Consider the following 12,430-nt stretch of genomic DNA (forward strand, 5'->3'; position numbering starts at 1 on the left):
CAGATGAAGCTTATAAAACAAAAAATCAAACTACAAAATATAGTCACACGTTTAAATCTGCATTAAGGAAATGGCAATTCTAATTTAAATAATCACAGATGACAACAGAAAATATAAAACTAAAATAATTAAAATTGATATATAGTAACTTCCTTCAAAGAATGAAATAAAAAATAATATTAATAAATTCTTTAACAAATATAATGTCACTGTACATTTAAATTAATTAGATTTGGTTGTGTTCTTCACTCCATAATATTTTTGGACAATTGAATGTTTTGGTTTCATCCTTTACAAGGTATTTTCCAGATGTCCTGTATATTAAAGTAAGCTGCTACTGCCAAGCATTACCTATTCAAAGTACAAACTAAGGTGAATTCTCTGGTTGGAAATTACAAACAGTTACCACCCACTCTTATTTGGGACAACTTCACAGAGTCAAGATAGGACTAATTGGATGTAATATACCTAAGGACCCTCTTGAGAAAAATTTCTATTTTATTTCCTTTCCCAAGCAGAGAATCGCACTACACTTCTTATTAAAAATACCCAGGGGTTGTGAAGGCTAATAATCTATTTAAGCTTCAAAGTCTGCAAGAATTCAAATGGTGTGGTTTTCAGTGGAGATCTTTGTTTCCCTAAACAAGAATTATTTCTTTTGTAATCAGAATTAACTTTGCCCTTGTCATTGCTACATTGATTGTCATTGTCATTGCTGACATGGTCATTGCTCTAAAACAATATAATTTGTTGAAATGATAGTTTTACAGATGGAAATAATTTTAAGTTGCTTACATTAATTAATTGCTAGAATCTTAAGTTACCTCCTTATCTCACCAAAATGTTTATTATCATTGCTTTTACATGAAAACAGCTGGTCAATTCAAAATTACCAATAGTTTGAATCTATTTGAATCTATTTGACGTTAAGCAACACACACACACACTGCCTTTCAGCACACTCAAAACGGCTCTCTTATGCAAACAGAAGTTTGAGAAAATTACTCATCAGATTAGTAAAAGGAATTAAACAAAGCCCCTATAAACTAATAAAACTGATAAGTCAAAATTACTGTAGAGCAAGATGGCCAAATAGAACCCTCCAGTGATCGATTCCACAACAGGCACACCAAACTGAACCACTATCCACACAAGAAAGCACCTTCATAAGAACCAAAAATTGGATGAGTGATTACAATATCCGGTTTTACCATAATATCAAGAAAAGAAGCACTGAAGAGGGTAGGAAAGACAGTCTTGAATTACTGATACCATCCCCTGGTCTTGACCGCATGGCACAGAAAGAAAATCTGTGCACTTGAGAGAGGGTGAGTGCAGTGATTTTGGGACTTTGCCTTGGAACTCAGTGCATCCTGATCCCAGTGGAAAGTAACACAGGGCAGAAGTCGGCTGGGTAGGAGTAGAAAGTTTATTCAAAGAGATAATAACATAGAACTTTCCAAAGTTAGAGAAAGACATCAATATTCAAGTACAAGAAAGTTGTAGAACGCTAAGGAGATTTAACCCAAATAAGATTACCTCAAGATATTTAATAAGTAAACTCTCAGAGGTCAAAAATAAAGAAAGAATCTTAGAAGTAGCAGGAGAAAAATTAACATACAAAGGCATTCCAATATATCTGGCAGCAGACTATATACAATATAACAATATATTAGTCCAGGAGAGAATGGCATGCCATATTTAAAGTGCTGAAAGAAAATAAAAATCCTTTTATCCTAGAATGTTCCTCAGGAAACTGAAAATAGAACTACCATATAATCCAGCAATCCCATTGCTTGGTATGTACCCAAAAGAAAAGACATCAGTATATTGAAGAGATATCTGCACTCTATATTTATTGCAGCACTATTCACAATAGCCAAGATTTGGGATCTACTGAAGTATCCATCAACAGATAAATGAATAAAGAAAATCTGGTACCGTACACAATGGAGTACTATTCATCCATAAAAAAGAATGAGATCCTGTCATTTGCAACAACATGGATGGAACTGGAGGACATTGGGTTGAGTGAAATAAGCCAGGAATAGAAAGGCAAATTGCATGCTGTCACTTATTTTGGGATCTAAAAATTAAAACAATTGAACCTAAGGAGATAGAGAATAGAATGATGGTTATCAGACATCGGGAAGGGTAGTGGTAGTGAGGGGTGCAGGCGAAATTGAGAATGGTTAATGAGTACATAAATATAATTAGATAGAATGAATAAGATCTAATATTTGATAAGATCAACCTGATAACAGGTTGATATGGTTCGGATCTGTGTTCTCCCCAAAATCTCATGTTGAAATGTAATCCCCAATGCTGGAGGTGGGGCATGAGGTGGGAGGTGATTGAATCATGGGGGGCAGTTTCTAACGGTTTAGCACCATCCTTCTAGTGCTGTTCTCATGATAGAGCTCTTGTAAGATCTGGTCTTTTAAAAGTGTGTGGCACCTCTGCCTTCTCTATCTGTTTCTCCTTCTCTGGCCATGTGAGACATCTTACTTCCCCTTCACCTTCTACAATGATTGTAAGTTTCCTGAGACCTCCCCAGAAGATGCTATGCTTCCTGTACAGCCTGTGGAACCATGAGTCAATTAAAGCTCTTTTCTTTATACATTACCCAGTCTCAGGTATTTGTTTACAGCCTTGTGAGAATGGCCTAATACACAGAGTGATTACAGTCAACGAAAATGTAGTATACATTTAAAAATAACTAAAAGAGTATAATTCAATGTCTGTAACACAAAGAAAGGATAAACGCTTGAGGCAATGATTACCTCATTTACCCTGATGTGATGATTACATATTGTATGCCTGTATCAGAATATCTCATGTACCCTAGAAATATATACACCTACTATATCTCTATAAAAATTAAAAATTAGAAAAAAATTTTAAAAATTATTGCCTCTGCTCTTCACCTGCTAAAATATATAATTGACCGCAAGACAGTGCCTCGTATAAATAGTGAAGAGAAGGATCTTTGATATATTATGTGTAGAGAGACTCAAAGTTTCAAATGAAAGCCAATTTTTAAATGTTTTCTCCATAATTTTTAAAATCAAGAAGTTGCTAATCAAAAGATAATTTCAAACGGATATTCTTTAGTATTTTTCCTTCATTATGTGTGACTTGCTAGTGAGTACTGATGTAATCAGAAGACCTGCAATGAGGAGAGAGAATTTAAAAATCTAGAATGCAGTTAATTTACCAACTGACTGGTCAATTCCTGAATAATGAAGAGTTTACTATGTAATCTGTGGTCGTTATGTACGGTAGGCATTAGTCACTGAAAGTTATGAAACTTTGTGTGTTTCCATTGAAGAAGGCTTTTTAAATTCATAACTACACAAACTGTTGACATTTGTATGCCTACATTTTGTGATGAGGGTACTTAGAAATAACAACTCAGCAAAACCATGAGGTCTCGCTCTAATTTTGAGATCTTAGGATGTACACTTACGGCCAATCAACTTATTTTTCAAGCAAGTCTGACCTTTTCAAGATTGATTTTGATGAATTAGGTGATGATGCATCGTTTCTAATATTCAAGATTGGCTATATCAGTCATGGCACATTACATTATATTTTAAAGAGGAAAACATTGACGCCATAAATTTTTCTCTATTAGCACATGAAGTATCAGTTAGAGACTCTAAAAAAATAGTTTGGCTCTTGTAATTCCTTAAATGAATTGTTTTAGTTGGCTATAAAGGCTTATATATATTCCAGCACCAGTGGGCCAGGTTAAATGTACTATGTCTCTGGGCTACAGATTTTGACCTTGGTCAGATAACACTCTTCAGCCAGCTGATTTTGCATATGCCATTGCTGAGATACACTATTAAAATTATGAAAGTATTTAACATTCAAAATATCATGAAGTCCAAGGGTTTCACATGACACATTAGACAGAGTCCTTGATTATAAGCTGCAACTTCAAAATGATGCACAAGTAGACACTATGAGGTAGGAAGAGGAATACTGCTACCAGTAAGGAAATATTAACATAGGGCATATACTATACAATAGATTGTAGCATGAATTGAAACTGATAGATCAAGATGGTTTGAGGAGAGCGCTAGTTCTATTTGTGACCCTCTGCTCTTTGATTACCTCATTTGTCCTCTCTATCTCTTGCCTTCCTGATCTACAGCAGAAGAGACTGAAATTAAGAACTATTCCAGCTCTAACACTAACATTCATCAACAGCCAAGAGTAAAATGTGTTCAAAATTTTAGGCCAAGTGCAGTGGCTCACGCCTGTAATCCCAGCATTTTGAGAGGCTGAGGTGGGTGGAGCACTTGAGGCCAGAAGTTTGAGATCAGCCTCACCAACATGGCAAAACGCTGTCTTTACTCAAAATACAAAAAATAGCCAGCAGTGGTGGTGGGTGCCTGAAATCCCAGCTACTAGGGAGGCTGTGGCATGAAAATCACTTGAACCTGTGAGGCAGAGGTTGCAGTGAGCCAAGATCACACCACTGCACTTCAGCCTGGACAACACAGTGAGACCCTGTCAAAAAAAAAAAAATTACAATAGCAATTACACTAGATATTTATGAGGACCAACTTCATGGCAGATAAAATGTTAGCATTTTACTTGTATTGCATAATTTAAAATGTATGGCAATCTTTTGAAATTGGCTTTGTTTTATCCATTTTACAGATTGGGAATCTGAGAATCACTTAGCAGGTAGGTGCCAAAGCTTGAATTCAAACCTAAATTTTATTGATTTCCTATGTCCTTTCCAATAAAACACAGGTTACTGATTGCAAAAAAAAATAAATAAATAAAAAATAAGAAAAAGATAAGATAGAAAAACAGTTGAATTTGAGAAAAGGAAGCAGAAGCATCTTAATGACATCTCTACAGCTGGAAAACCAACAACCAACAGAATGGCCTATTGACAGAGGACCAGTGGGCTCATGGCATTCTTGTTGCGTTACAAAGAGCACCACCTATTTCTATAATATGCTTTCTTAAAACACACCATTACTCAAAGTCATACCAAATTCTCATGCGAAAATCATGAAGGATCAGGTCAGCAAGAGATTTCCAGGTATCTGGACACTGTAGATTTATAACTCTTATTAAAATTCTTGAGACAGCAAAGGTGTGACCTAGAAAGATATACTGGTGGAACAAACAGAGTGAACGGGCTCCACTGTGATACAAAAGGGAGGAATAAAGAAACACCACAAAAAGTGCTGTTACTATGAAAAATGTACATAGAATACAGATTGTCAATGCATAAGAGCTGAGATGCTTAAGTTGGTATCCTGATTTGGGTCATAAAAAAAATCACTAAGCTGGAGATCTCTGCTTTATCCTACCTTATAAGCAATATCTCATAGTTAGGAAGAATGACAAAGAACCCTCCTCTCCTGGGTTAATGCCAGGCTAACCACAAAGTAAGAAGCCAATGATTATTTGTTTCATATGCTACAAGTAGTAGATACTGGAAATCATATCAGTGTGAGCAGGATTCGTAACCGTTGAAATTTAGTTAATGAAAAAATATTGCATCATCGTGTAACTTAATTCCATTTGCCAGATATATTAGTTCATTCTGGCACTGCTATAAAGATATACCTGAGACTGGGTAATTTATAAAGAAAAGGGGTTTGATTGGCTCATGGTTCCACAGGATGTACAGGAAGCATGGCTGGGGAGAGCTCAGGAATCTTTTTTTTTTTTTTTTTTTTTTTTTTAGCTAGGCTCTATCATCCAGGCTGGAGGGCAGTGGCCCAATCTCGGCTCACTGCAACCTCTGCTTCCCAGGTTCAAGCAATTCTCCTGCCTCAGCCTCCTGAGTAGCTGAGATTACAGGCACCCACCACAATGCCTGGCTAATTTTTGTATTTTTAGTAGAGACGGTGCTTCATCATGTTGGCCAGGCTGGTCTCGAACTTGTGACCTCAAGTCATCGGCCTGCCTCAGCCTCCCAATGTGCTGGGATTACAGGTGTGAACCACTGCACCCAGCAGTCTCAGGAAACTTTCAATCCTGGCAGAAGGTGACGGGAGAGCAAGCTCATCTTACATGGCCCATACAGGAGGAAGAGAGCAAGGTGGAGGGGTGCCACACACTTTTAAACAACCAAATCTCACAGCACACACTCACTGTTATGAGAGCAACACTGAGGGGCATATCCACCCCCAAGATCCAGTCACCTCCCACCAGGCCCCACCTCCAATGCTGGGGATTACAATTTGACATGAGATTTGGGCAGGGACACAGGCCCAAACCGTATTACCAGGTGATCACAGAAAACCAAAAAAGAGTAGGAATATTTACGGTAGCCGTGGTCATCTGTGGGTGAAGTCCTTCTTTCCCCTTGGTTTGTGCTCCAAATTGTGACTAAGTTTATTTTTTAAAATTAGTCAACTATAATTTAGTTCACTTAATTGGAACTTAGTTCCCTTCATTGGAATTCAAATTTAGTTCACTTAATTGAATTTAGTTCACTTAATTGGAATTCAAACTTTCGAAAATATTTATTTTTTTCTAGAAAAAAGATACATATGAGTGTGTGACTCACCCTGCTAACTCAGAGGAAGGTTAAATAAATAGGATATAAAGAAGGACTTAACCCACAGATGACCACGTCTACACTAAGTATTCCTACTCTTTTTTGGTTTTCTGTGATCACCTGGTGATATGGTTTGGGCCTGTGTCCCTGCCCAAATCTCAGGTCAAATTGTAATCCCCCAGACATCATCTATGTATATATTTACACAGTCTTTGAACGGTTAATTGGATGGCTTAATCAGGTAAAGGTTTATAAGCATCATGTTGTTGAGTACCTGGAGTTGGTGTTGTTATTAAAGCATTACTTTCAAAATGGCCCAATGGAGTCTTGCTGATGGGTGTATACATTTCTTTGTGGGTAGAGTGTGGCACAATTAATTATTGTGACCAAAAAATGTGCAGTCTTTAGAACCCCAAACTACCAAATAATCTAGAAAGAATTTTTTTTTAAATGATGGCTTAGAAATCACTCGTGCTTCTAAATGATTAACACAAAATAATTTTGTGAATGCACCTGACCTACAAGAACAACACCACTGACTAAGGAAAAAAAATGTGCACATATAATTTTTCAGGTCAAAAATAAACCACTGGGAAGGTCTTGCCCTCTGGTATAAGAAATCATGTCATGCTCACCCTTTCCTTGGGGTCAGAATGCCTACAAACTCTCTCAGAAACACAGCTGTTTCTTTTCTATGTTCCCTCAGAAGACTAAAGTTTGCAGTAACAAACCATTTGGATTTATTGTTATTCAAAAGATTACACTAATATTTGAAAATTAATTTATCCGAAGCAAAATATAAAAGTTTGTAAGTTCAAAATTATTCAATAGACTTGTATCACCTATAAGAGAAATGTAAGATACTTAGCAGGACAAATTCGTTTCAATATCTGGTCCTTTACTTTCTGTTCATCATTTCCCATTTCTCCCCTGTCTCAGAACTCACCCTCCAGCAAAACCAAGAAATGTCGAGTTTCCTACACTCAGTGTTTCTCTCATGCTTTGTGCTGCTGTGCGTTCTGCTCCATAAGGCTAGAATACCACTGTCCTTCTCCATCCATGTGCCCTGGAAGCATCTTCTGGCCTTCTCTGTCTCCTCGTGAATTCCTGCTTCCTTCCATACTTCCACTGACCCTCCTGTTTACCTCAAATGTAACATTTTCACCATACATTTTTCATGGGTTTGTTTGATTAAGGACTTCAGTGATCTAAGTTCTAGAAATCTGAGCATTAGGATAGCATAGAGGTTAAAAGGAAGGGCTCTGATGAAAGAGAAACGGATTCAAGTTCCCAATAAAATCTTTTCTAGCTGGGTGACTCTGAGCAAGTTATTCTACCTCTTTGGGCTTCAGCTTCCTTACTTGTAAAGCAAGAGTAACCACTGTCCCTCCATTACAGGGTTGTGACCGTTAAATGCAGTATCTTATGTGACAGTTAAGGAGACTTATCAATACATAGTAAAAGTGGTTAGTAAATGTTTGCTTTTATTAATATTTTAAATACTATCTAAATCCCTGGCTCACAGAAGAAGCTTAGTAAATATTTGCTGAAGCCGGGCGCGGTGGCTCACGCCTGTAATTCCAGCACTTTGGGAGGCCGAGACAGGCGGATCATGAGGTCAGGAGATGGAGACCATCCTGGCTAACACAGTGAAACCATGTCTCTACTAAAAACACACACACACAAACATTAGCCGGGCGTAGTGGCAGGTGCCTGCAGTCCCAGCTACTCGGGAGGCTGAGGCAGGAGAATGGCGTGAACCCGGGAGGCGGAGCTTGCAGTGAGCCGAGATTGAGTCACTGCGCTCCACTCCAGCCTGGGCAACAGAGCGAGACTCCATCTCGAAATAAATAAATAAATAAATAAATAAATAAATAAATAAATAAATAAATTCGATGACTAAAATAAAGAAGTGGACGAATGAAGATATGTTGTGCTAACTCTGACTTGTGGTGTATCCCTTATTTGTGTCAATTTCATAGTCATTGTCCATGTGGCCCTCCACCAGGCAAATATCCAAACAATAACCCAACTCAAACTACATATCACTACCCTTTAAATTTTCAGTGCCATAAAAATAAACAAACAAAAATAAGAAGCCCAAGTAAAATATAGTAGTTGAAACAGATTCACCCAAGAAACGTTAAAAATAGAATAACAATGTGTGATGGTGGGATTCAACTTCCGGAGAACTTTTTAGGTGTGTCTCCCACAACACGCGCCAATCATTCCACATAGCATTATTATATGGTTGGCTCCAGAAATCATATAGACTAGCTCATTACTCTTTAGACTTTGAAGTGCATGTGAACCACTGGGTGACAAGTTAAAATGTAGATGAGTTCTGGTCTGTGTTTGGTAGACAAATAGCTCCTGTGGCAGCTCAATCCATTTAAAAAGCGAGAGGAATTGCCAGGCACGGTGGCTCACGCCTGTAATCCCAGCACTTTGGGAGGCCGAGGCGGGTGGATCACGAGGTCAGGAGATTGAGACCATCCTGGCTAACATGGTGAAACCCCGTCTCTACTAAAAATACAAAAAATTAGCCGGGCTCGGTGGTGGGCGCCTGCAGTCGCAGCTAGTCTGGAGGCTGAGACAGGAGAATGGCGTGAACCTGGGAGGCGGAGCTTTCAGTGAGCCTAGGTCAGGCCAGTGCACTCCAGCCTGGACGACAGAGCGAGACTCCGTCTCAAAAAAAAAAAAAAAAAAAAAGGGAGGGGAAAGACAATGGCTCCCATTACTTCTCTCCTTCAGAATAAAAGAGTCACCTGGTCTTCCTCTGGCACTAGTTTGATCCTGAGGCCTGAAAAAGTGAGGGATGAGTGATGATTCATATCTTGCAGACTTGGAGGAACTCACAGATAAATTTCTTTTCTATATTTTAATTTGATTCTATTGCTGAAATTTGGGAGTTTCTTTCATTCCCCCAAAAGAAACTTAAAAGTAAACTTTTTGTTCTAACATTTAATTGGAATATCCATATAGAAAACAGGTTAATGAGCATACAGTACTTTGATATAAACAGTGCAGTAAAACAAACAAATACAAACCAATAGGGCTCACATGCAGCATTAACTGAGGAGCACTTACAAAGTAGAAAGTAGATCAAGACCATCCTGGTGAACACGGTGAAACCCCGTTTCTACTAAAAATACAAAAAAATTAGCCGGGCGAGGCGGCGGGCGCCTCTAGTCCCAGCTACTCTGGAGGCTGAGGCAGGAGAATGGCGCAAACCCGGGAGGCGGAGCTTGCAGTGAGCCGAGATCGCGCCACTGCACTCCAGCCTGGGCGACAGAGCAAGGCTCGGTCTCAAAAAAAAAAAAAAAAAAAAAAAGAAAAAAAAAAAAAAGAAATGAAAAAAAGCAGAAAGTAGTTTATCATCTGTTTAGGTGCCAGGGTGAAAATAAGAGCAAGCATCTCGCTCCTTATCCTCAAATTTCCTTTGATAACTCTTTACAATTGTGTGATAATCAAAAATCACTTATAAAGTTTTTTAAGTGCTTAAAAGGAGACTAATAATTTGACTGAAAATTCTTGCTCTTATAATAACAAAATAATAACATAAGAATAATTCTTACTACCCTAAGAACAAATCTCATCGTTTCTAACCAAAGAGCATTTTAGGGCTTAATTATTGACATAGTTTAGTTGTGACCCCACCCAAAATATCATCTTGAATTATAATCCCCATAATCCCTACATGTCAAGGACAGGACAAGGTGGAGGTAATTGGATCATGAGGCAGTTTTGTCCATGTTGTTCTCGTGATAGTGAGTGAGTCTCACGAGATCTGATGATTTTATAAGCGTCTGGCATTTCCCCTGTTTGCACTTAGTCGGTCTTGCCGCCGTGTGAGAGAGGTACCTGCTTCTCCTTTGGCTTCCGCCATGATTTTAAGTTTCCAGAGGCCTCCGAGCCATGGAGAACTGTGAGTCAATTAAACTCTCTCCTTTATAAATTACCCAGTCTCGGGTATTTCTTTATAGCAGTGTGAGAATGGACTAATATAATTATATATGTCTTTTATAAAGGGACTCACTGATCTCTCCCTTTTATGTGGGAAAACTAAGAAAACATTATCATCCATACATAGGAAGCATTGCACACAAATGTATCGGAGGAAAAAAGAACATTTGAATAAATGAGTAATCATAGTAATCGTTAATTTTATTAGATGCTAATCAGATACCTGTTATACTCTAATCATTTTTTTTTTGTATATAAATGATATAAATCCATGACAACCTTATAAAGTAGTTTCAGCATTTTGCAGGTGAGGAAAATGAGATACTGAAAGGTTTAGAGAATTCCTACTAATTTATATTTTGGGTATAAATGTAAAGGATGTGAGGAATGAAGTGGGTTATAAAAGCAGTATCTACCATAATTATAATCAAATAGTAGGTTGGCTGAGAAAGTGAAATGGAAGAATTGTTTTATTTCATTCACTTTACAAGCAGTTTTTAGGAATTTGTTGTGTGTCAAATGTAAGAATGGTTCTGAAAATACAAATGTAAACAAACTTGAAGTTCCTCCTTCAAGATACATTGGAGTTATGATTAGCTATTACATAATTAGTGGACAATAAACATAATGTTGTAAAAATATGATATTGTGGAAACAATTATTTAAGATTTTGCGTTATAAAAATGGGCTTCTACAAATTTGCCTAGATACCCTGAGACAGCCCCCTGTTCTGCCCGATGAGGGTAGGGATGGAAATGGATGGCGAGCTAGGAAGGGAAAGAGTAATGTTTCAAATCAAGATTAAAAGTTAAGTAGGAGTTCTCCAGGCAGAAAGAGAAGGCATAGAGTATAGGTATATACATAGAGTATAATATGTCAGGGCATAGTCAGTCTTAGGGTTCAGAAGCATTTCTAACTGTAGCACAGCGTGGAAGGTGTTATCGGCTAAGTGCCAACTGGCATGACTGGCAGGGTAGCTTGTGTTTAGATTGGGAAAGGCCTTATGTGGTATGATTACATGAACTTATCACAGAGAGTGCCTGACCCCAGTTAAGTTTTAGCAAGATAACTCTGTAGGCAGTGAGAAAATGTAATGGGAATGGTTAGAATCTAAAGTCAGGGAGACCAGCTCTGGTGTTTGAAAATGGACAGTCTGAAAGAATTAAAGCAGTGGCAGTGAAAAAGGAAGGGGAAATCAAAAGTCCAGAGACTTAGTAGGGATTGCATTGTCATGACGGGAGTTCAGCTGGATATAGTAAGTGAGGAAAAGTGAGAAGTCAAAGGCAAATAGTACTATTAACTAGCAAAGGCAATTTTACTATTCACTAAAAATTATTGAGTGTTTATAATGTGCAGGATCTTTTCTCAACACTTTAAATATTTTAACTAATTGAGAAGAGTCTTGATTTTTATGCTTAGATAACTTAATGGTCATTCTCCTATACATAGAAAATGAAGAAGAAGGGGAAATTTTTGAGGGCAGTGGGAGATCATGTGTTTAGTTTTGGAAATATTTGAGAAGCCCACATAGCATTTAGGTGCTGATGTCCACTGTACTGTTTGTAATATGAATCCCATGCTGAGGTGAGAGTCAGGGTTAGAGATAGAAATTTAGGACTCTTCTTGTTTGTAGATTAATGATGCTTTATAGAGCAAGAAGAGAAGAGAGAAAAAAGGTCAGAAATCTTGAAACATAAACACTTAAGGGGAGAGAGTGGACAAAAAGTAAAAATAAATGAACTGACACAGAAGGAAAATCAGGAGTAAAAAGGAAAGGAAGAAGAGACTTTAAAGAAAGATATTGGCCAGGCCAGGCACAGTGGCTCATACCTGTAATCCCAGCACTTTGGGAGGCTGAGGCGGGCAGATCACAAGGTCAAGAGATCAAGATCATCCTGGCCAACATGGTGAAACCCCGTCTCT

The 12,430-nt window shown here is 37.9% G+C and overlaps 1 protein-coding gene and 1 long non-coding RNA gene across 2 annotated transcripts in view; one reads left to right on the forward strand and one right to left on the reverse strand.

Annotated features, from left to right (window-relative positions):
• The window catches only part of LOC105492523 (dipeptidyl peptidase like 10), a 1,403,881-nt gene that overhangs the window by 810,162 nt on the left and 581,289 nt on the right, over positions 1-12,430 (reverse strand). The window lies entirely within an intron of this gene.
• Positions 10,395-12,430, forward strand: part of LOC139357076 (uncharacterized) — a 32,382-nt gene continuing 30,346 nt past the window's right edge. Inside the window, exon 1 of the long non-coding RNA XR_011609692.1 lies at positions 10,395-10,469. This is a non-coding gene — a long non-coding RNA (uncharacterized lncRNA). The remainder of the gene's footprint in view (positions 10,470-12,430) is intronic.

The sequence above is a fragment of the Macaca nemestrina genome, chromosome 11, assembly GCF_043159975.1.
Source record: "Macaca nemestrina isolate mMacNem1 chromosome 11, mMacNem.hap1, whole genome shotgun sequence".
In the NCBI taxonomy this organism is placed as follows: Eukaryota; Metazoa; Chordata; class Mammalia; order Primates; family Cercopithecidae; genus Macaca; species Macaca nemestrina.